This window comes from Myotis davidii, unplaced genomic scaffold (genome assembly GCF_000327345.1).
Source record: "Myotis davidii unplaced genomic scaffold, ASM32734v1 scaffold897, whole genome shotgun sequence".
Classification (NCBI taxonomy): Eukaryota; Metazoa; Chordata; class Mammalia; order Chiroptera; family Vespertilionidae; genus Myotis; species Myotis davidii.
The window spans coordinates 1,333,980-1,357,664 of record NW_006289393.1 but is presented as its reverse complement, the minus strand read 5'-3'; the positions used below and the strand labels follow the sequence as shown (position 1 = coordinate 1,357,664).

Here is a 23,685-nt window from a genome sequence, read left to right as displayed (position 1 = left end):
CCCCAGCAAGCAGCCCTCCCTCCCCAGTTGAGGAAAAAAGCATGTGTAAGCTTGAAATCTGATATATAAAGACACACAGCAAAGCAGTCTTTATGGGAGTAATCTGAACTTGGTTGGACTTCACACTTTATGGCTTACTCTTGTTTTGTTTGATTTACGGATGGGGAATACTGTAACATCTGCAGCGATGAAGGCCTATACAGGAGTTGATCCAACTCTGTGTTGGAACCATCAAAGTGGCACCCGTTTTGTCTTCTCTAAGTTGTACTCTGAGCACCAACTCTGTGTCAGTGTGACCTGTTATAGGGAAGGGTTACCAGGAATTTCCTAATTAATTGATCACAGTGTCCTTTCCTAAGGACCCTGGACAAAGCTATATGCTCTTTATTAATGTCTGATCATAAACAAGATGGTCATGTATGTACTTCTCTTGCTATAATCAGTGCTTCTTCAAATATGTCTGAGGACCATCTATATGAGAATATCGTGGGCCACTTTCTAAATGTGCAGCACCTCAGCGCCCCTGGAGAGACCCCACTCTTAAAACCATGCTGATTGGTTTGAGGAACGCTGAGGTGTTCCTGGGTTACTCCGAAAATCCCCTCTGCTTCCTATTTCTGATCATACTCTTACAGGGCAGACTGGCTGGCAACAGGCTGTCTCTTATGCCTGTAGTAGAACCATTAGCTCAACCAGAAAAAATAGGTATTGGAGCAAAGGAATAGAAGTCACTGAAAGCTCTCTGTGTGAAGGGAAACAGGTAGGAACACTTTTACTAGTAAATGCCTGCACTCCAGTGTTTTCTCCTTCCCACAGTTGAATCTTGCCCATCTCCAAGGGCATGGAGAATCTACTCCACACTGATGCTCTGAGACTAAGCCCTGTGGAGCTTATTTCATGGTCTTTGCACCTGTCTTTGAAGTCAACAGCATATCTCCTCTGAGAGCTACGCAGAGGAGCTACGTGATGGAAAAGAGCAGTTTGAGATCAAGGTCCGAGGTCTGTTGAATGTTCCCTGCCATATACGGATCAGGACCGAGTACTTTAATGATGGAGACATGCTTCTAATTCCAACTTGCCATTCTTCATATTTATAATCTGCAGAGGGCTCTAAGTCTCCCTGGGACGGGAAGGCCAGGCAGCATTGAAATGGTAGCTTTACCTCTGACCATCTGTGTGGTCATAGTCAAGTCACTTGAGGAGCATAGCTTTCTGGGCCTGTTTCCTCAGCACTAAGAAGGGAGTGATAATGTTGCTGGTGGAACTTGTGTTCTCCCACAGGATTCTGAGAAAAATATTTCACAGACCCATGCATGGGAGACTGTGGTGTGGCAAGATTTATTTGGGTGAAAAGACAAGGCTGCCCCTCGTGGGTTCCTCTCTGTCTGTCCTGCCATGGAAAAAGTCCATTCTTGTTTTCATCAAGCCCCAAACAAAGGCCAGAATCCAGAATTTCTGTTTCAGCTGAAAACTCAGTCCTTGGAGCCCATACTGCCTGCCCCCAGGCCACAGGGCTGCTAGACCTGCATGGTTACATGTGTTCCTGGCCGAGAGAGGGCTCTTCTGTGTTCCTTGGGGATTATCTCTGGCTCATGATGGACCAGGAGTTTTTTCAAAATAACCAGTCAACTTCCCAAGCTTTTGTGGGCTTGAGCTGGGCCTGCCTCCTAACTAATCCATTATTTCCCCGGGCTAGACTGATAGGCTTCTGTGGTCCAGCACCCCCCTTCCCCCCGCCCCCCGTGCCATTTTGACTTCTATTGCACATACTCTTACCTTCCCCTGCCCCCATCCCCATTGGCACCTGAGTGGGAAGGGAGGGATATTAATTCTTGGTGGGGCAATGCTGTGATCCCCTGAAGCCAACAGGCTCATGATCCCCATTCATTGCCCTATCTAATAAAGGAGTAATATGCAAATTGACCATCACTCCAACACACAAGATGACCTCCCCGATGTGGTCAAAGATGGCCTGCAGGGGAGGGCAGTTGGGGGCAATCAGGCCAGCAGGGGGAGGGCAGTTGGGAGGACCAGGCCAGCAGGGGAGGGCAGTTGAGGGCAACCAGGCCAGCAGGGGAGGGCAGGTAGGAGTGACTGAACCAGCAGCGGAGGTCAAGGGCAATCAGGCAGGCAGGCAGGTGAGCAGTTGGGAGCCAGCAGTCCTGAATTATGAGAGGGATGTCTTACTGCCCATTTAGGCCCAATCCCATACCGGGAAGTCAGACATCCCTTGAGGGGTCCCAGATTGGAGAGGGTGAAGGCTGGGCTGAGGGACATACCCTCCCCGCTCACCCCCCACCATGCACGAATTTTGTGCACCGGGCCTCTAGTATGTAATAATGTCCGATTCCCTTTGATTCTTTCCTTTATTAATATTCAGCTTCCTACGCTAACAATAATAGTATCTAACTCACTGCATCATTTTAAAGGCAAATGAGATAACACATTTAAAACAAATGGTACATATAAGTGCTTAATAAATGGCAGTAGTTTCCCATGTTTATCAGGATAAGAGGGGGAGGTAGAGAGGAAATCAGACACTGGAGGTAGGAACTGTTCCTGTGATAATAGTCTTGATAGATCCCTAGGTAGATCAGTCATCCAGCAAGCCCCTGCAAGGTAAGGGGCCTTTTCCCTGTTTCAGTCCTTGAAGAACTGGTCTTTGACTGAAGGATTTTCCCCTTTAAAACAGAAAACACTTTAAGATGAAGAATACAGCATAAATCATTTAGAAAATGAACAGGCAAATAGCTATATATATGCATTTTATAACGTTGCCTGGCAATCCTTCATTGGTGAGGGCAGGCTGCACGGAGAGAGAGAGGACGTTGCCTGAAGAAGGAGCAGAAGGCACTGAAGGAGAAGGTGGGCCACGCACCTCAGCAGGGGGAGGCGATTGTGGCTGCAGCATTAAAGATCACCTGGTAGAGGTGGGGAAGACACTGCCCCCACCCCCACCTCACCTTTCCCTTATTTGTTTTTATACAAAGTTGAAAGTCAAGTTTAAATACGTATATTTAACTCTCACTTGGGAAAGTGTGACTTTATGACACCCGAGGGGCTTCACGTGTGCATTTTTAAACAGGATCTGGCCTGAGGTTCCTATAATATGTGGCTCAGAGCAATATAAAGCCATGAGGAATTATGGGCTGTGCTTTCTTTGTCTTGACATTATTATAGACATAAGATATCTTCTCACTGGGAAGTAAGGCCAGACTGCAGTACGTTTGCTCTAGAGGACTAAAAATAGTGCTACTTTGAAAAACCCCCTTTTCCTTGGTGGAAATTTTCATTCTCTTTCTTGTACTTTATTCCCCCCTAAAGAAGAATGTAGTATCTTACCAGTAAGCGTGGCTCATGCCTGCGGATTTCCACCTGTAGGTTGCATGTAGGGGAGACTGGCCATTCTGTGCCGGCATTCCAGGCCACTGACCTGCAAAGCCTCCGTCCCTCCTTAATGAAGCTCTAAAGACTCTTCATGGGTGAGAGTTCCCTAACCTGCCCCTGGTGAGTTCCTTCATGTTAGACCGGCCATGACAGGAGCTGGGCAACCCTGAGCCCTTACAAGCTTTTTGCCTTCTCGCCCAATGCTTGTTAGCAGCCAGAGAACTGAACCAAAGCAGTTCATACTCGTCTTACCTTACAGGTCCACTTGTCAAATGACCGTCGCCAAGGGGAAGGCCAGCACTTGATGTTCTAAGCAGTTAACGTTAATAATTTCTTAAGGTGGACAGAGTCTAAGAGGTTTTCAAATTAGTCCTCAAATGTTTGGGAAAGGGTTTGGTTGGTCATTCAATCAGAAATGCAAACCAAGTGCCTGGTTCTCCCTCTTCTTTATCGTATTCCACTCCAGTGTAGTGCCATGTCTTAGTAGAAACTCCACAAATATTCATCCAATCAATAGATCTTTATTGAGCACTTATACCTTGTGCCAGACATTTGTTGAAGGAATAGCTAAGATTTTCCTTGTGGGTTATTATGAAAATTGTATGATCATTTACTATTTTTTATTATTTTTTTATTTATTTTATTGATTTTTTACAGAGAAGAAGGGAGAGAGATAGAGAGTCAGAAATATTGATGAGAGAGAAACATCAATTAGCCGCCTCCTGCACATCTCCTACTGGGGATGTGCCCACAACCCAGGTACATGCCCTTGACCGGAATCGAACCTGGGACCCTTCAGTCCGCAGGCCGATGCTCCATCCACTGAGTCAAACCGGTTTCGGCATTATTATTTTTTTAAGTTTATTTTTTTATTGTTGACAGTATGACAGATGTCTCCTATTTCCCCCACCCATTTCCCTCTCCATCCAGCCCCCTTTATTGTTATTTTTAATAACAAAAGTGGCACATGCTCATTGAAAAAAAAAGTCAAACTGTACAGAACTGAAAGTTCCCCTGTCTCCCTCTCCAAGGATAACCACTGTTAATAATTTGTGTAACTCCTCCCAGCATATGCTACAGCCTGTACTGCAATTTGTTTTATCCATTCAACAAGCAACTATGTAGTTTTTCCTGTGCCAATACATGCAGTTACCTCAACTTTTTCAACTCCTTCTAAGTGTCATATACTATACATGTGCCACAATTTGTAAAATTTACCTTTTCTCATATTGATGAATATTTAAGCTATCTCTATTCTAATGGTTTACAAATAATGTTGCAAGTACCATTCTTGAGCTTATATCCTTGGGCCCTTTTGTGAGCACATTTGTGGGGTCACTCTGAAAAGTGGAACTCCTTGGTCTAAGGATTGTACTTGTAAAATAGTTAGGTACTTTTCATTTGCTTTTCATAAATATTGTGTTGATTTTTAAAACCCATTTGCGAAGCAAGATATGCACTGTCTTTAACTGATTCTTCCATGAAGTGGCAGATTGGCAGGTCTTGGTATGCTTCCAAATCAATAATCAATCACTGCTCTTTGAGAAAATAATGTTGGGATACGGTGAGCCTCCACTGTTTCCAAAGGCAGGGAGAGTATTTAATCTAAGTATACACTTCATTCCATGGGCCCACTAACCTTGTTCCTGTCTCCCCCCTCAGCGCCCTCCTCCCCGTATTGCTGTTTAAGATTCAGGATGGCAGGCGATTCGGGTATAAACAAATTACGCTTACAGCACGATGTTTGCCCTCAAAGACCTTTCACATTGAGTTGGGAAGACAGACACAGATGGCTAAAAAACAAGCTAAAAATACAAGTCAGTATATAAAAAGCAGCACATATAAATAGTCAGCATCATTGTGGAAGTTAGAGGAAGGAAGGGAAGCAGTGGAGTCCAGTGTTGGAGCTTCAGGCAGAGGCTGCGGGACTGCGGATCCTCAGGTGGGGCCGGCGGTGGGCGGTAGATAACTCTGAAATGCAAGTAAGAATCAGCTGACGGAGGAAGAGAGATTCCACGAGGGTGGAAAATAGGGCGAAAGTGCCCACTTTTAATTTGCTGGTTGGAAGTGGATGGGGTTTACAGTAGTCCTTGAAGTTATTAGAGATACTTAGCAGATATCTTTTTGTGGGTTTTGGAGGGTTTTTTGTTTTGTTTTGTTTTGGGGGGACATGATGGGGCTGGTACAGGTAGGTCATTCAAATTTTGAGACTCTGAAGAAAACTTCCAGCACTTTTCCCAGGAAACGACCTGCCTCCTTGCATATACATGCACACAACATTTTGTGGCTTCAAGCAGCCCTTCCTTCTACCCCAAGGTAAACTTTAGAGTACATCTAAAAGGAGCTACAACCCAGAACCATCCACCTAGAAAAAACGTTAGCAGGTACACACAGCCCAGTAGAAGTTGTTTGGCAACATAAGACATAACTAATATCCGTGTATTTACGAATCACCGAACTCTGAAGCTGACTGTTAACAGGTGGGTGAACAACCTGATAGGGCTGCCGGCTTCCGGCCTCCCCTGCAGCCTTCGTGTACCCGGTGTGAATGACAGGGGCTTCTCCGCTTCGGGGAGGAAAGTCTGACCTGTGAGAAGCCAGGCTCTTGAAAATGGGAGTCAATGGGATTATTAACGCATGTGTCGCTGGAATCCACGCCAAGACGCCGGCCGACTTGCGCCGTAGAAAAGATACTCTTGCTCCCCACCCCCTCCTTTTTTTTTTTTTGACAGTCAGTTAATAAAGACTCAACAATAAGCAGCTGCCAGTGATGTCATTTGGGACTTTGTCCACGGAGCTTGTATTTACAAGCTCGGAGCAACCGCGGAGCCGCACGGAGGGAGCCGTCTCCGCAAACTCGCTCTGCATTCCCTGCAGGACTTTGCTGCCGCTGGGGACGGTCAGGAAAACAGCGCGTCCTCCTAGCGCGGCCTTTTCATGCTTCAAAAATAAACAGAGGATAACTCGGGAGGAAGGTTTTAGCTGGAGAGCGTGTCGCAGTGCCTGTGTCTTGTCTCCAGGGCTGTGATGTGTGTTGACTGAAGCGCGAACTGCAAGTAAGACGGTTGGGATTTTTTTTTTTTTTTTTTAACTCTGGTAACAGTGTTTCTTCTTTATACAGCTTGCTTTCCTTTTAAAGTGAGATAATGATGTTTACGTATGTCTACAGGCTCTGGCTGCCACCACAAGTATGCATTTGTTCCGAGTAATTATAGGGGCTGAGGTTGCCTGTGAGGTGCACGGGACTCCTTGTGTCTGAGAACAGGCACGGGGCGGCGATGATAACGAGATAGTGCTGAGTCCTTAATTATTTGCCTCTGCAGGGAGGTTGGGCATTTTTTAAAAAAATAAAAAGCAACCAACCATAAACTCTTAGGTTGACTTAAGAAGTTTAATAGAAACCTGTAAAGACTAATTTTCAGTGAACTGGGGTGCTGGAGGGGAAACCCGCGTTTTGTCTCTGATCCTTCCTGTGGTTTATGGGTTTCTAGTATGTGACTGCTGTTTACAGTATCTTGTTTCCTCCTGCCCACACCCTCCCCCCAAGCGCACACACAGCCAAGCTCATTCATTCTCGGGGAAGTTAGAGGGTAGAAAAGTGTTTTGAATGGAAACCTTTTATATATGGACATTTTTTTTTTTTTTTTTACTTGAGTATCCTGAGAAATGTTCACTGTTCTGACTTTTCTCTGAGTTAGGAACCTGAAGTCAGGAACTACTGAAAAAAAGCAAACTTGGACATGCAGTGAGGTCGGGAGTCAAGAGCCACATCTTCTCTTTCACTTTCCTTCTGACTCTTTTAAACTCTTCGGATATTTTGGGGGGAAGAATGCTGTCAGTGTGTGCCAGCCTGGACCGGCTCCCTCTTATCACAGCCAGGCTGGGCCACCTGGCCACTCAGAAGTTCTGCTTAAGAGCCCTGTGAGTTTGTCTTTCTAGTCTAGTACGTGCTTCAAGATGCTGGGTTTGTTCCTCAGTGCCTGTGGTCTGGCCCCTCATAGCCAGTAGCAAATCCGGGCTGACTCCTGCCTCCTAGCGCTGACAGCTGGGTGCACAGATTGGCAAGAAGTGTCTCTTAGCCTGTTACCTCCTGCGCACGAACCCCATGACTCACTCCTGGGGGCCTGGCCTGCCCCTCAGTTCAGGGGATCCATCACCAGCCCAGGAGAGCAGTGACAGCCCTCACTGCCTTTCTCTTTTCCTCTGGTCTCAGGAGCTGCCAGAACCCAGCGCCAGAAAAGCGTTCCGGGGGGGTATCACGGTGTGCCACTTGTTGCATGTTTGTCAGCTCCAAATTTTCCATCAGAGCACGCGCTGCTTGGATATGGTTTATGGATTACAGCTCAGTGCTTTTTTGGTGAATTTTCATTTAAAATAAGGGATTTGCTGCTAAAGCAGTTTTCAAAATATTACTCAAAGCTTAATCTTTTTACAGAAGAATACCTCAGGCACAAGGAAGGGAAACAATTTGTCCAAAGTCACTGGGCAAGACGGTGACCGAGCTGCAGCTAGAAACTAAATCCCTGTGCTCCTGCGGCATGCATTTCACGGCTCAGTTCTAAGGGATTAGAAAAGAAATGGGCCCCACGCGTGGTTAGGAGGCCTTCTTGTAGGGGCAGGGCTTGTGTGAAGGTGTAGGAAGGTGGTCCTGCAAAGAGAGAACATTCCTGTGTTGTCTTTGGCTCTGAGAATGCTTCTGAGTGTGTCTGTCCCGCATTGTTTTCACCAGAGGGCCCAAAGGACTCCAGTTAGTTTACAGTTGATGGCTGAAAGGCAAGCCAGGTGGTTCCCGCAGGTGGGATGTGCGGAAGGCATTTTGCATCAGGTACAGGTGGAGAGGTTGAAGGTGGCTCCCAGCTCTGACATTTTGTGGTTCTGCTTTACTTTCAGTCTCAGACCCCTTCTCACTGACCTCACCTGTGTTTCTGACACCTCTTTGGGGATCCTCTTGTCCATATAATCTTCTTTTCACTTTTTCATTGATTCCTCCTACCCCCTCATTCTCGCACTGCAGTCTAGACCTCAGGTTCTGGCATTCAACTGGATTCACACCCTGCATTCCTTTTCTCTCTGGAGCCTGCCTTGCCCATGCGTGTGGGATGCCTCTGGACTCTCGAGTTCGAAGTGCTGATGTCTTCCTTTGGATCCTCAAATTCCATTGAAAACAAGGGCTGTTTTTTAAAAATATATTTTTATTGATTTCAGAGAGGAAGGGTGAGGGAGAGAGAGATAGAAACATCAATGATGAGAATCATTGATTGGCTGCCTCCTGCATGCCTCCTACTGGGGATCGAACCTAAACCTGGGCATGTGCCCTTGACTGGAATCAAATCCAGGACCTTTCGGTTCATAGGCTGACGCTCTCTCCATTGAGGCAAAACCTAGGGCAATTGTTCTCAACCTTGGCTGCACATTAGAATCACCTGGGAATCTTTTTAAAATCCTGATTCCTGGGCCTCATCCTCCGGAAATTCTGTTTCTTTGTTATGGGGTGGGGCCACAACATTAGTAACAAAGAAACAGAATTTCTGGAGGATGGGGGTCAGAAATCAGGATTTTAAAAAGGTTCCCAGGTGATTCTAATGTGCAGCCAAAGTTGAGAACCACTGAGCTAGGGCAAGGGCTGTGTTTTAATCACTCCCTATATTCACTGCACCTGATATACAGTAGTTGTTCAATGTATAATACTAAATAAATAGAATCAGTTGTTAATCTTAAATATCTCATTGCCTACATCAGACACCTAGGCCCCAGCACTTAGCTGATAAAAATATGACATAAGTGCCTTTAAATTCTGTGGTTGAAAGCTCTCAGTGCCAGACTCCTCATATGCAAACAAGACTATGCTGATGTGTTGCTTGCCAACCTCCGCTGGCTCATCTCTCTCCACTCACCCGATGCACTTACTATTATACATCTGTTCTGGAGGCTCCTGTCCCGACAGCTCAACTGAACCTTCCCTGGAGGATGGAGGGGCAGCACCGCGTAGTGATTGCAGACTTGGACTGGAACCCGACTGCATGGGCTCAAGGCCTGCCTCCACCACTTGCTGGCTTTATGGTCTGGTTAATGAACTTATCTGTTTCAAGTTTCATTTTTAAAATGTGGATAATAAGAGTGCCCATCTTATGGGGATCTGGGAGAGGGGGGGAGGATTAAATAACTTATTATAGCCAAAACACTCAAATACCAGACATAATTTAGTACTAATGAGTGTTAGCTGTTGCCATTACTATTTACCTTGCAGATGCCCATATCCCAACGCAGATTTAATGGATCGGCATCTACAAGGTGAGATTCAGACCCAGAAATAGTTAACAAATTCCTCAGATGATTTGGACTGGAATTACTGGCTGAGCTACCAGACATGCTTTCTGTAACCTGAACATGTTGGGCTTGTACGTTCTTTAGCACCTGTATACCTTTATACTCCTGCCTGTGGCATTCTCTATCCACCTAATTTATCCGCCAGGCCAAATTGCTAATCTCATGCATAGCTCAGCAGCTGGCACAGAGCTCCCACTAAATCATGAAAAAAAAAATGTATGAATGCATGCTTGATAGGCGCTCTCAGAGAAAATCTAAACTGTTTTCTTCCCCATAATCACTATTGAATGATTACTGCATCTCAGGCACACTTCTAAGTTCTTTGCATGTGCTATCTCATTATACTCATCCTCCAGGCAAAGATACTGAGGTTCAGGATGGCAGAGTCATGTGCAAAGGTCACATGGGTGGTAAGAGGGAGAGGCAGGATTTGAACTCTGAGCTCATACTGTTGACCTTTCATTGCACTGCTCTCTGGATTTTAGAAGGTGATATTCCTCATGAGCTTTGCCATGATGGGACTTAGTTTTCCCCTGAACGGAGTGTTCTGTCAGACCAGGAAATCAGATGAACACTTCTAGGTGCCAAGTAGTTGGACTGGGGGTTCACATTTTCTAGTTTTTCAGAATTGTCTAAAGCCCATGCCCAGTCCTTTGGTATTTTTGTTTTTCTCTTAACTTCAGGTATGAATCCCCTTGCAGGCAAGCCCAAGGTTACAGCTGATCCTCAGGGTTATCTGCATTCTTGATCTGGGTGTTGGTAGGCTGAGTTCAGCTTGGTCAGGAGTGTAATCCAGAGGATTTAGGTTAAAAAAAAAAAAAAAAAGGAAATACTGGTTGGTCATGTGATTGGTCCTTAAAAAATATAGTGCTTTTAAATAGCCAGAATAGTTGAGACTGAAGACTGGCAAGTTCCTAGAACCAGTTAAACACAAACTACCCTACAGCCTTATTTTTCTCCACTTCTCTAATTCTACACAGTTTAATGCCTTTGGGATTTTAGATTCTCAATTGTACTCTCTTTATAGATGAAATAATAAATCTCTGAGATACATAGAACATTACCCACAGCATTTACTATGCCCCAATACATATTCCTCTAATGAAGTGTGTCGTGTCAGTTTGAAGTCTCAGTTACACAAGGTACTTCCCAGTAGTTACAATACATCAATGAATCTTGGTATGTCAGAGCAGGAGAAAAGATCCCTCCTCTTAGAGATACACTTTCTGGGTTACTGATGCCTTTGAGTAGAATTTGGATGCACTATGGAAAACCATTGGAGTGTGTTCAAAAGTCAAGTCCCAAACCCATTTTGGAATATCAGCTCCAATAATAAGGCAGATAGACATTATGGAGTTGAAAGCAGGGCTGTTAGTTCTGAAATGTGGGGACAAGTGTTACTGTCAGGATGCATGTCCAACAAGCTGCTCCAGGAAGGGTACTTGCTTCTTTTGGCAAATTGGATCTGGAAACAGCACTGGTCTAGGTCAGCCCAAAAGACATACTCCAAATGGTTCTACTGTCAGCTTTAGAAACCTAAAAAATCAAATGATACATGCTCACAGTTTAGAAAACCAAGTAGTACTAAAATGTTTATATAAACATATAACTATATGTCACATATAACTATATGCCACATATAACTACATACATGCACATATTATTTGGTATAACTCTGAATGATGGTGCTGAATTTTATATTCATGCAATTTTATAAACATTGCAGATATATACATGGTGCAGTCCCTGGAGCTGCGCTCCCCCTCCCAGCCTCAGGCCTGGCCCTCAGCGGCTTTTCTACTCTTTCTGCTGCTTTTTTGGAGCTATTTCTAAATAATGTTTTAATATCTATTTATAATGTCAATTTATTTGTTTATTTCCTATTCTGGTAGATTACCACATATATTTCTTAAACCTCCTATGCCTTCCCTGTTCTCCAATGGACTATATCACCATTGTTGAATAAATGTATATTTATTATTTATTTTTATCATCATTGTAAGTGTTTACTATTGAGTCACATCATTTATTGTTGATTATAGTTTTATCCTGTTAAAAATGTTTTTCCTAAAGTTACTTATACATTTTTTAATTGCCTCATTTAAAAATTTTACTTGTTTTTAGGAATCTGTAGTTAACCTTTCCCATTCCTTTCAACAACTTGACAAATGTGTCAGTGACAACTTATTTTTAAAACATTCTTATTATACTAATAATTAACTGGTGAGGTGGTTTTATTAGTTGTCAAGCAGAAGTTAGTTATTAGTTGTGCCATATCAGAAGCAGCTTTAAAGGCCTGTCTTCAATATTGCTTTTATTCTAACTCCAGGCAATACTTGTATGTGGATAAAAAGATGGAAATGATATGGTTTATCGTTTGGTAAATAACATTCATAATTTGGTTTTATGCTTCCATGAATACTTGATATATTTTTTAATATATTTTTATTGACTTCAGAGAGGAAGGGAGAAGAAGAGAGAGATAGAAACATCAATGATGAGAGGGAATCACTGATTGGCTGCCTCCCACACGCCCCCGACTGGGGACTGAGCCTGCAACCTGGGCATGTGCCCCCAACCAGAATTGAACCCAGGACCCTTCAGTCCGCAGGCCGACGCTCTATCCAGTGAGCCAAACTGGCTAGGGCTACTTGATATATTTTAATGTAAGTAATATCTTTTATTTGTGAGTACCTTTGGCATCTAGAGTAACTTCATTAGAAGAAAGCAAATGATACCTCATGAAATGCTACTTCATGAATAAGTAAATGAATATCTCACTCAAACTGACACATAGTTCTTCCCTTTCTGATTTTCTGTTCATTTTTCAGTGCAGACCTATATAATCAGAAATGTGAGATACTTTACTACTAGAAGTAGTTAAGAGTTTATTTGCTAGCAATTTGAAAGAGACTGTGTTTTTAGAAATTGCCAGTAGAGGGCCTTGTTAAACTGAATAAAGTCACATACCGACCAATCGTAACAGTTAAGAAGCCATTGTTTGTAAGATACCTGATTAAGAAAACTTCCAAAGTAATTTTTTAAAGTGCATTGCATTTCTCTCTAGCTGGAGAAATTAAAAGTCTTAGCTTTTCATTTTCATTGTTTCCATGGGGGACGGAGGGATTGGAGAATTCAGATAGACCGTTAATAGCCCATTAACCAAACCAGGACTTTGCATACCAAGCCACGAAATCTATACATGGCATTTCTTTTGGTGTTGGAGCCCTGCCTCAGCCTTTTGGGAAACTAGCATTGGCTGTGGAATACATGCAGGAAAGAAATGGTGTGTCTCCTGTCCTAGGAACAGTTTATACTTGTACCCTGCTTTTGTGGGAGCCCCACTCTCAACAAAGATGGGTGTCTGTTCCCTGCACCTGGACCAGAATCTTCTCACTCGAAGGGTGCCATTGACTCAGACCCACATGCTCATGTCCAGTGAAGGAAATTGAGCCGTGGGGAGCTGAGCTGACTTCCAAAATTCATTCAGTGGCTTAGTGCAGAGCTGTTCTCTGACTACTCGCCCATTTTCAGCCATCCTACTCAGCAATCTCTCCTCCTGAGGAAGGCTCCCCTCCCTGTCCCTGCATCCCCAGCCTAAATGACCCTTCCTCAGAAGAGCTTCCCTATCCCTACTTGTTATATACTATAGTAGCTTCAGGTACTTGTTTTATTGCACTTCTCATTAGTATAATTAAATATATGGTATCCATTTGACCAAGAACATCTTCCCATCTAGGCTGTAAGCTCTATGAAGGCAGAGCCTGTGTCTATCTTGTTTAATATTGTAGTCTTAGCACCTAGAACAGTGGCTGGCAAATGATAAAATATTTGGTAAATGATGGATATAAGCAAGTTTTCTGGCTTTAATTTTGTACTTTCCTCTCCATTTTTACATGTATGAAAACATTCCTTTTTACAAGTCAACTGATGACATTCAAATCTTATGGCATTCAAAATGCCCGCGGACTCCAGGCATAAAGGCATGCTCCTGCTTTTAACCCAACTTTTAAGGAGTGAGTGAGTGCCTGTGTACTTCCAGTCATGAATGCATCAGTATTCACAGCATTTGTCAGATGAGGGCTCTGTAGGCATGAGAATAAATGAAGAAGAGAATAAAGACTTTTCTTCTTTTGTTGATGAGGACAAGGGAGTGGGGAGGGGAAATGATTCTGAACTGAGGAATGGGCTCTTTCATGTTTCCCAGGTCGGGCTATGGGTTTTCTGGATACCCTGTTCCTGCGAGGCTGCATCTGTGCTGTCAGTTAATACAGATAGAGTAACAGAAAACAAGTAGCCACAACTTGTGCCCACCTGGCATTCCTTCTGATCTCCATTGATTTTGGGTGGGTTATCTAGCTTCATTGAACTTGGTTTCCTTGTCCATAAAATGTAGTGACATCAACAATTTCAGGTACTATTTATGAAGTGCCTACAATGTATCTGGCCCTGCTGTGGTTTCTGCATATATTGTTTCATTTACTCCTCAACGTAGCCCTGTGAAGTAGACATTACTATTAATCCCATTTTATAGAAGAGAAAACCAAGGTACCAAGAGGTTAATTTGTTCCAGATTGCACAGTAAGACTTTGAGACAGATATTTAGATTATGTACCCTCCTGAGGGTTAAGTGAGATAAAGTGCCTGGGGTGCCTGCATAGCAATCGACTCCCATTACATGGTGACCATTACGATCATGATTGGCTCCTTATCCTTGAAGGCATTACGGGACCTTGTAAGTAGGTGACTGCTGAAGGGAAATGAGAGGATTGATGACAGCTCTGTGTGTCCCGTTCATAGGGATTTGTTTAATCCCCAGGCCACATGTCAAGAGCCCCATTTACGCAGTACTTTGGCACATGCAAGTATTGGCAGTCCAGAAGAACTACCAAGGGGGCTGCCCATCTCTAAACCCCTCCTGGGCTGTGAGTGCATTTATTATGTTCTCACCATATGTACATATTTTCATTGCTTAACACATTGCATCTGTTTACGTGATGCCCCTGGCTTTATCGTGTCTGAATTTTATTTGGCAAAACTGCCAGATCTTGGGGTCCTCAGTATGTATAGGGCTGCTTGTTTGAAGGGCAGTGGACCCAGGTTATGGAGGAGGGTGGGCATAAGAAGTGTCCAGATCCTTTAGGTGGGGTCTTAACTTGATACACTTTCTGCGTCCTTGGACTACCTTCCCTAGCTCCTCCTGCCCCTTTACTCTTCTCCATCTGTCTTTTCTCTTACCCCAGCTTATTTCTCTTTCCTTATATTTCTCAATCTTCTCTTCCTCCTTCTCTCCCTCTGTTTTCTCATCTCTTATGCTCTTCTCCTTCTTTACCTTCATTTACCTCACCCCCTTCCCTTCATCCCCGGAGAGTAGAGGAGTGTGATGCTGGCCAGTGTTTCTCAGTGGACAGGGGGCTAAAGAAGAAAGGCATTATTTCAGTTTCTCCACCTCTCCATAAGCCTAAATGCCAATTCTGTTAAAACACATAACACATCCAAATTACAAGACAAAGAGAGAAGCCAAAGGAGCCCGCAGCATGGCAGAGCGGAGTGTAATCTGGACAGAGAAGTGAAAGACCCTGCTTGTAAAATCCTGCCACAAGCAGCGGCAGGACATGGGTCACAGGGCCCCATCTGCAAGTGAAGGAGGAGATCAGATAGTCCCAAGGCTATTTCTGGTCCTGCAGTCCTGCGTACAGTCTGATAACAGGAGCAACCCCTCCCTGGGACAGCGGTGCGGGTCTGGGGTGCGTGCATGGGGACTGTGTTGGTCTGTGCTCTCCAGAAGCCTCATTTCTCCAAAGGGCTGAAGTGATTCGTCACTGCACAGCGCTGTGTGTCCTCACAACAGATGTTAAAGGATCACCCTTGAAAGGGTGTTTCTCCAGAGCATTTAATTAGAACCTCCACAGAAGATTAACAGATGTTATAATTGCCTCTACTCTTTGATTAAATAGTTTCTGCATGAGGAGCTTTCTTAGCTTTTCCTTCTCTGTTTTGTATGATCTTTATAAAGAACTGACATGTGTGTTCAATTTTCTAGAGAGAGTTCCTCAGTGGACCTTGTAAAAATCTTTGCAGATATATAACTTCATTCTCTCTTTCCTTCATATCTCTCTGTATCTCTCTATAAATGTCTCTCTGTATCAGTGTATGTAAATATGTATCTATATCTCTATATATCTGGGGTGGGGTGGGTTATGCTTCTATGGACAAAACCATTGGTTATAAAGGTGGCTGGGAGACAGGAATATGAATGTGGCCAAAAACCTGGCTTCTGTCTTTACTGTTTGTTCATTGAAATGATTGATGTCCATGAATATTATCTGGAGGGAAAAACTGTGCAAAGTGGGAAAGGGAAATTTAGCAAATTTTGTGAAATCACCAAGAATGCCAAATACCAAGTGTGCAAATGAGTGTGTAAGCAGTGAGAAAAAATAACACTCATGACGTGAATGGCTGCAGATTTCTTTGGCAATATTTGCTCTGGAAAGATAAGTTATCAGCCAGAAGCCTTATCACCATCAAATGCATTATTTTCATTCCATTGTTTCAAACGAAGAATTCCTTCTTTTCATTCGTGATGTGGTTTGTGTTCTATTACCCATGTATGTCACCTTTTGTGTAGCCCATCAGTAAGATGATGCCACTAATCCTACATGGACAAGAATGTTTTTTCTCATTGTCTCATTGTCCACATTAGTATGTTTCTTCCTTGAGAAGAGAAAATTATAAGAAAGGATTTCAGACATTTGGTCAGCTTGTGGATGATGAAGGCCAGAGGAACAGAAGCAAGGAATTCTGCGTCAGCTCTTTGGGATAATAATGGTCTCCATCTCTCTACCTGAAAGCATCTAAAAAGGGTTCATAAGTCAGGGCAAAGGTCAGTTTTTAGATCAATTCGAGGTTATAAGAGGAAAATAAAATTTGGCTTCACCATATAAATTAGCATTAATCATTTAATTAAAAATAAAAAAGGAAGAAAATACTTGGGTTGGTTTATCAAATAGGCCTCAGGTAGATTTGATCTCTACCTGCACTTGCTAAGGAAGAGGAGGGAGTGTACAGTGGATATGGAATATATGTGCTTCCAGAGAATCCAAAGGAAAAATTCTTCTCTTTTTTTAATTTAAATTCTTTATTGTTTAAAGTATTACATAAGTCTCCTTTTCCCCTCATTGACCACTCCCCGACTGCCCCCACCCCCAACACATGCCCTCACCCCCACCCCCCAATCTGTGTCCATTGGTTATGCTCATATGCATGCATACAAGTTCTTTGGTTGATCTCTTTCCCCCTCACCCCCTACCTTCCCTCATAGGTTGGACAGTCTGTTCGATGCTTCTATGATTCTAGTTATATTTTTGTTCATCAGCTTATGTTGTTCATTATATTCCACAAATGAATGAGATCATGTGATATTTATCTTTCTCTGGCTGGCTCATTTCTCTTAGCATAATGCTCTCCAGATCCATCCAAATGGTAAGAACTCCTTTTTTTACAGCAGCGTAGTATTCCATTGTGTAGATGTACCACAGTTTTCTAATCCACTCATCTGCTGATGGGCACTTCGGCCATTTCCAAATCTTAGCTATTGTAAATTGTGCTGCTATGAACATAGGGGTGCATATGTCCTTTCTGATCGATGTTTCTGTTTTCATGGGATATATTCATAGAAGTGGGATTATTGGGTCAAATGGAAGTTCATTTTTAATTTTTTGAGGAAATTTCATACTGTTCTCCACAGTGGCTACACCAGTCTCCAACCCCACCAGTAGTGCACGAGGGTTCCATTTTCTCCACATCCTCTCCAGCACTTGTTTGTTCTGACAGGTGTGATATGGTACCTCATTGTTGTTTTGATTTAGATGGTTAGTGACTTTGAGCACGTTTTCATATGTTTCATGGCCTTCTGTGTGTCTTCTTTTGAAAAGTGTCTATTTAGGTCCTTTGCCCATTTTTTGATTGGATTATTTATCTTCTTTTTGTTAAGTTGTGTGAGTTCCCTATAAATTTTGGAGATTAAACCCTTATCAGAGATAACATTGGCAAATATGTTCTCCCATGCAGTGGGCTTTCTTGTTGTTTTGTTGATGGTTTCTTTTGCTGTGCAGAAGCTTTTTATTTGATGTAGTCCTATTTGTTTATTTTCTCCGTAGTTTTAATTGCCCTAGGAGCTGTATCAGTAAAGATATTGCTATGACATGTGTCTGATATTTTGTTGCCTATGGCTTCTTCTTTATCTTTATGGGGATCACAAAAATTGGAGAAAAGGACCCACATGGACATTTAAAAATAATACTGGGCTGGTCCGAGTGCAGTGGTGTCTTACAACTAAAAATAATACTAACCAATCAATATGATTAATTTCCCAATGAATGAGCAGAATTTTGCCAAATTAAAAGGTATGTAGTAGATTTTGAACATTCTAGAAATGGCTAAATACATTTTATTTCTTTAGGTCATTTGGAGGAGGAAGAGGTTTTAAAACCTTTGTGAAGTTTAATGTACAGAAAGTAAGGGCACCTAAGCACACAGCTTGATAAATTTTTATAAACTGATTATGTCCATATTACCAGCTTTCAAACTAAGAAACATTACCAGCCCCTCAGAATCCTACTCAAGTCCCTTTCATTCATGCCCCTATGGTACACAGCATATGCACTTCTAGTAGCACAGAATCATTTTGCCTGGTTTTGTACTTTATATGGGTGAATCACACAACACATGTAAGTCTTTGTCATTCAGACTGTTTATGTGATTCCTCCATTCAACTGTGTTTAGCTGTGGAGGTTTCATGACCACTGTATAGTACTCCATTGTGAGATGATATCATGATAGATTCTTTCTCCTGTTGAGAGGCATTTGGATATTTCTAGTGTGGGGCCATTACAAATGGTGCTGCTACAAATATTCTAGAACATGTCTCTTGGTGAACAAACGTGCACATTTCTGTTGAGTGTGAGTATGTGTATGTAGGTGGTTGCTGCATCACAGGGTAACTAGGAGATACTGCCCAACACTTTTCCAAAGTGGTCGTGCCCATTGATAGTACCACTAACAATATGTGAAGGTAGGGGGATGTTTTAATTTACATGAGAAAACACTGCTTAACTTCCACTACTACTTAAGGATGAAAGTTAAAGGGAAGCAGTGTGGCCCCATATTAGGCAGAATTCTTGATCATTTGGAAATTCACAGAAAGAAGCTGGGACCCTGTGAAATAGTTCCTTGTTCCTAGAAGTGGTCAGACAGTGACCGGATGGCCTTCATTGAGAAGAAAGGTGCCCTGGAGGATTTTCAAGGCCTCTCCCATCTATAGGCTTTGTAAACCTAAACTAAGAATCTCTATAGAAACTGAGAATGAAAGTGATTGAAAGAGGTCATTGCCATGGACCAGATGGTCAGATGATATGAGACAAGCTGTGAGTAAACAGGAGTGAATACAGTCAGTGCTGACTCTGTGAGTGAGGGCAAAGGCTAGTCTAGGAAGGGAGAGGAGACAGCTGTATGAGCCTGAGCAGGAAGTGGTAGAATTGATGTGGTCATAAAAAGAGATAATATGTTAGCAGATGGAAGAAAGAATGGTTAGTTTGCATGCAACCACAGGTGTATTTTAGAGTGCAAGTGGAACACAGGTTGACATGGTTCACTCTACTGAATGCTTAGAGCCAATTATGAGAACCATAAAGCAAAGCAGAGGCGTTCGATCAGCTCTGCCAGAGATCAAGTGAGGCCTGTAAGATGCTCAGGGGGAAGCTGCTCCCAGGGAGATGGCAAGACAGCACTCAACAGTGAGAGGCTATGGAGTGTGTGAACTTCTGCTCCCGTCTCTTCCACACATTTGATCCCTCTGGTTTCTCACTTAAGTTTACGTTTGCGTTCAGTATTCTCACTTCCCGGGAATAACTCATTGTGCCTCCTCATGGTTCATACCTGTTATGGGTGCCCCAGTTACCAGCCTGTGGTACCTCATATTGAGCAAGTACCCCATTGAACACCGTTTTTAACATTGCCGATTCCCCATGACGTGGAGGTTGGGGTGGCGGCAAACACTTTCCCCACTAGACAGAGAGTTATTTGGGATCAAATTTCACCTAACTCTATCTTATTTCTTCTATGTTATATTGATGCTGTATCATTTTATGATTCCTTTGTAAAGACACGAGAAATAGCTTGCATACGTTAGTTCCAGGAATAGTCAGATCATGAATAAATAAAATTTCTTTAGCCATTTCTCATAACTCGGATCATGTTTTCTTTTTACTTCAACTGCCAGGAAGCTCAGAGCCAAATTTACATGCTTAACTGCAAGTGTTCTGTTGGCTCATATGTCATGCTTATTGACAATTAAAACATTTTTTTCAATTACAGCTAATATTCGGTGTTATTTTATATTAGGTTCAGAGATACAGCATTGTGGTTAGGCATTTATATTATTTACAAATACGTTCCCCTTTTAAGTCTAGTACCAACCCAGCACCATACATAGTGATTATAATATTACTGACTCTATTTCTTATGCTGTATTTTACATCCCCATGACAGTTTTATGACTACCAATCTGTACTTTTTAATCCCTGCACCTTTTTTGCCCAGCCCCCACCCTTACTGCCATCTGGCAACCATCAGTTTGTTCTCTGTATCTATGACTCTGTTTCTGTTTTGTTTGTTCATTTATTTTGTTCTTTAGATTCCATATAAGTAAAATCCTATGGTTTTTATCTTTCTCAGTTTGACTTATTTCACCGAGCATATAATATCCTCTTGCTCTATCCATATTGTCACAAATAGTAAAATTTAACTTTATTTACATGTAAGGTTAGATTATTTACTTGAGATATTTTATTGATTCTTAAGGTAGGCCTGTAATGCTATGAATTTCCGCCTTATAAATACGTCTGCTGTGTCTCATATATTCTGGATCATTGGGTTTACATTTTCATTTACCTCAAAGTAGCTTTTGATTTCTTCCTTAATCTTGTTAACCCATTCATTGTTAAGTAACATGTTATTTAGACTCCATGTGTTTTTCAGCTTTTTTTCCCCTTGGAATTGATTTCCAGTTTCATACCATTGTGGATGAAGAAAATGCTTGATATGATTTCAATCTCCTTAAATTTATTGAGACTTGTTTCATGCACTATCAGGTGTTCTATCTTGGGAAATGTTCCGTGTGCACTTGAAATAACGTACATTCCATAGCTTTGTGGTGAAATGCTCTGAAAATATCAATTAAATTAATCTGATCTAGTGTGTCATTTAAGGCTGCTGTGTCCTTATTGATTTTCTGTCTGGAAGATCTATCCATTGATGTCAATGGAGTAGTAAAGTCCTTACTATTACTATATTACTGTCAGTCTCTTCCTTTCTGTCCATCGGTATTTGCTTTATATATTTAGGTGCTTCTATGTTGGTTGCATAAATGTTTGCAAAGATATATCCTCTTGTTGGATTAATCTCTTTATTATTATGAAATATCCTTCTTTATCTCTTATTATAGTCTTTGTTTTAAAGTCTGTTTTGCTTGATATAAATATGGCTACCCCAGCTTTTTTTCCTTCCTATTTGCATAAAATATCTTGCTCCATCCCTTTGCTTTCGGTCTGTATGTGTCTTTTGATCTGAATTAGTCTCTTGTAGACATCATCTGTATGGGTCTTGTTTTCTTATTCATTCAGCTACCCTATGTCTTTTGATTATAACTTTTAATCTATTTACATTTAAAGTGATTATTGATAGGTACAATGTTATTGCCATTTTATTATTCATATTTATTTTCTCTCGCCCCCCACCCCCCACCCCTTCTTCTTAAAGAAGTCCCTTTAACATTTCTTGTAATACTGGTTTGGTAGTAATGAACTTCTTTAGCATTGTTTTTTTTTGTCTGGGAAAGCTCTTTATATCTCCTACAATTTTAAATGATAGCCCTGATGGCTGGAATAATCTTGGTTGTAGGTCTTTGCTTTTCATCACGCGATATTTTATGCCAGTTTGTTCTGGCCTGCAGAGTTTCTGTTGAGCAATCACCTTACAGATAACGAACTGCCTTTCTCTTGCTGCTTTTGAGATTCTCTCTTTGCCTTTAGCCTTTGCCATTTTTATCAGATGTGTGCTGGTGTGGGTCTTTTTAGATTCATCTTGTTTGGGACTTTGTGCTTTCTGGACTTATATGCCTATTTCCTTTGCCAGTTAAGGAAGTTTTCAGTTACTATTTTTTTAAATAGGTTCTCAATTAACTTGCTATCTCTCATCCTCTTCTGGGACCCTTGTTATGTGAAAGTTTGTATACTTGATGTGTTTTCAGAGGTCCCTTAAACTATCCTCTGTTTTAAAATTCTTTTTTTCTTTTTGCTCTTCCAATTTTTTCCCCTGCAACTTGTCTCCCAAATTACTGATTTAATCCTGTGCTTCATCTAATCTGCTATTGATTCCTTCTAGTGTAGTCTTCATTTCAGTTATTTTATTCATTTTCGACTGTTCTTTTTAAAGGTTTCTATGTTCTGTTGTATGCTTACTGTCTTTTTGTTGGAGTTCTTACTAAGTTTCTTGAACATCCACACCAGTGTTTTGAACCCTGTATTTGGTAGATTGGTTACCTCCATTTTGCTTAGTTCTTTTTCCTAAGTTTTGTCCTGTTCTTTTATTTGGGATATGTTTCTTTGTCTCCTCATTTTGGCTGCATCTCTGTTTGTTTCTATGTATTAGTGTATCTAGTTTGTCTCCCAGTCTTTGCAGGGTGGCCTTATATAGCAGGTGTTTTGTGGTACCCAGTGGTGCAATATCCCTGATCCCCTGAACAAGGTGCTACAGGAATGTCTGTTGTGTGGGTTGTGTGTGCCCCATTGTAGTTGTCTTAAAAATAATGTTTTATTGATTTTCTTTAGAGAGAGAGAAAGGGAGAAGGAGAAAGGAGAGAGAGAGAGATAGAAACATTGATTGGCTGTCTCCTGCAAGCCTTATTCTGAGGATAGAGTTTACAATCCAGGCATGTGCCCTGACTGGGGATTGAACCAGTGACCTCTTGTTGCATGGGATGGCGCTCAATCTGCCGAGCCACATTGGCCAGACTGTCTCTAAGTCTTAATACTCTTGGCATGTTAGTGGGTGGGACTGAACCCAGGTTGAGAATTGGCCCCCACCACAGTGTACAAGCTTCTATGCAGGAGCTGACCTCATAGATCGTGATTTGCCCAGTGGGCTCTTGTGCCTGCTGAGAAAACCCTTTGTGTATGTTATTTGTAGAGCTAATCAGGTGGTGCTTGTGTGGTCTGAAGCTTGCCACCAGGCTTATTGGTTCTGTGGCATCTTTGGAGGGGGTCTGGTGAAGCAAAGTTTAGCCACTGCCTGGACTAGACTGGGGGTACTTGGAGAGCCCTCGCTGTGAACTGAGGCTGGCTGCCTACAGTACTGGGCCTGGGGCAACTCAGCAAAATGTATAGGGCACCTTAAGACCTGCCTCTGCTTACCAGCTGCTCATAATGCTCAGCTGCTGAAAGAGACTCGGGCAGTGTGCAATCGGGTGAGGCCTGGTGGGGTGAGTGGATAATGCACATTCAGATGTGGCAGAGATACCGAACCAGGTCCATTCAGCGAAAAGCATAGGGCACATTGAGGCCAGCAGCTGCCTGCCTTGGGCCTGTGGACTTTTGAGAGTTTTTTAAGAAAGGTTACAGCAGGGGCCAAGGCTGGCTTTCTGTCTCCAAAATAGCCTCTGGCGGAACATGAGTTGGGTGGGGCTGGGCCGCAGGGAGTCATCAGGGTGGAGCAAGTGAAGTTCACCAGGCCAATGAAGATTCAGATTTGACTGTGAGGGGCTCAACACAGGGACAATGGCAACTATCTCTCCAGCCCTTGCCGTGAAGACACACAACTCAGTTTCTCCCTGTAAATCTCTAGAGCCTCCAGAGCCACCTTTCCTCTGCTGAGTCCAAGGTGAGTGCCCTTGAACAAGTGAGTCTGTAGTGGGCC

General features: G+C 42.5%; 1 long non-coding RNA gene across 2 annotated transcripts in view; it reads left to right on the top strand.

Moving 5' to 3' along the window:
- Window positions 1-6,175: 6,175 nt before the first annotated feature.
- LOC107182775 overlaps window positions 6,176-23,685 on the top strand; it is a 256,590-nt gene continuing 239,080 nt past the window's right edge. For both annotated transcript variants that reach the window (XR_001513507.1, XR_001513506.1), the window contains exon 1: window positions 6,176-6,443. This is a non-coding gene — a long non-coding RNA (uncharacterized LOC107182775). The remainder of the gene's footprint in view (window positions 6,444-23,685) is intronic.